This window comes from Pongo abelii, chromosome 9 (assembly GCF_028885655.2).
Source record: "Pongo abelii isolate AG06213 chromosome 9, NHGRI_mPonAbe1-v2.0_pri, whole genome shotgun sequence".
In the NCBI taxonomy this organism is placed as follows: Eukaryota; Metazoa; Chordata; class Mammalia; order Primates; family Hominidae; genus Pongo; species Pongo abelii.
Genome location: NC_071994.2, coordinates 22,599,550 through 22,601,187, shown reverse-complemented (window position 1 = coordinate 22,601,187; position 1,638 = coordinate 22,599,550). Strand labels below are relative to the sequence as shown.

General features: G+C 47.3%; 1 pseudogene; it reads right to left on the bottom strand.

Moving 5' to 3' along the window:
* Window positions 1–315: 315 nt before the first annotated feature.
* LOC129048962 (large ribosomal subunit protein eL8-like) lies at window positions 316–1,228 on the bottom strand (annotated as a pseudogene).
* Window positions 1,229–1,638: the final 410 nt, after the last annotated feature.

The following is a 1,638-nucleotide window of genomic DNA, read 5'->3' as shown; positions in this document are numbered from 1 at the left end:
CAGGGTCATGTTTTGAATGCAGTCCGCCTGGCTTTGAAGCCTTGACCTTCATCTCAAGGTTATACTGCCTCTCTGTACACCTGGCACAAGTGAGGCTTCTCTGGCAGTAGGGGTTGGGGGGATGTGAAGTTAGGAACCACACTTGCTCTGCCCATCCCCCACCTCCTCTGGATTCCTAAGAAACCATCAAAAGCTGCCGATCCCAGTTGGGAAATCTGTGCATACATGTCTTAAGCAGGGAAGAGGGAAAATTCTTTTTGAAGGAGAATTTGTATCATTTTAATTATGTTTTGTACAGAAAACAAAAGTGTACATTTAACCCAGTTAAGTGGCAAGTTCTTTAACCTTTGCCTTTTCCAACTGGCAATGCAAGCCACAGATTTGGGACCCAGGACATTGCCTCCCCAGTGATGATGGATCTCATCATATCTGTCGTAATTAGTCCTGATAGCTTCCACCAGCTTCATCAAAGCTCCTTTGTCTTCTGAGTTAACCTGTGTGAAGGCAACAGTGGTGCAGGTCTTCCTGTGGACTGGATGTTCCAGTCTTGCCTTCTTGATAATGCAATCAGAGACCCACATTTTACAATGCAGGGCAGGCAGGAAGACAACAAGCTCAATGAGATCCTCGTCAAGTCAAGTGCTACTCAAAATGGTTAGGCCCATTGTCTCCAACCTACCTGCTGAGAGGTGATTGGCCTAGCATGCACACTCTTCTCTGGGGGAGGCAGCAGGCTGGCAATCAAATGTCTGTTCACATGAAGTCACCACTAGCTCAGCCTTCCTGTTCTTCACCAAGGTGGTGACGGTGTTGACTCCTGCTTGAAGGACAGGTGGTCTCTTAGTGAGGATGTCCCCTTTGCTGTCAGCTTTCTTCTCAGCCTGGGCCAACAGCCTCTGCTTCTTCTCTTGATTTGTCTCTGGTCTGTATTTGTGGGTCAGCTTAGGCAGCTGAGTAGCTGTTTGGTGGTCCAGGGCCTGGGTGAACTGGTTAATCACAGGGGGCACTTTCAGCCGCTTATAGAGAATGGCTCTCTGCCTCTTCAACCTGATATAGCGGGGCTGTTTCACAAAGCGGCTGAGGTCACTTTTGGGCTGGATGTCCAGTGCCAAAATTCTTAGGCTTTTTCTTAACAGAGGGGATTCACCACTTTCTTGGTCTCCTGCTTCTCCATGACAGCAGGGGCCGGGGCCACTTTCTTCCCCTTGCGCTTCTTTCCTCTTGGCATCTTGGGAAGGTGGAGGAGCGGAAGAAAATAGATTTATGTGTTGCAATAGTTACTCCAGGGGTGGAGCAAGGAACTCAAACCAGAAGCTGTGATCAGATTTGGGGGGTGAACTGGGGAGGGAGTAGAGGGCACAAGATCAGAGGAGGAAGGATGATCTGTGTTCGCTGAGATCATGTGGTCATAAGCTTGATTTTTAATTTACTTGGGGTGAGGTATGTTTCTAATTTGTCTCTTGAGCCAATCAATTTATTCACAGCCATTTGTAGAACAACTACTATTCACTGTTCTCAATGCTGGGGACGTAGTGGGAAACAAGGACATAGGTCCTGCTTTTATGAGGCTTACACTCTTGTTGGGGGAGGGCGTCTAATAATGATCTAATAAGTAAATAAGATGAAGATTGTGATAAA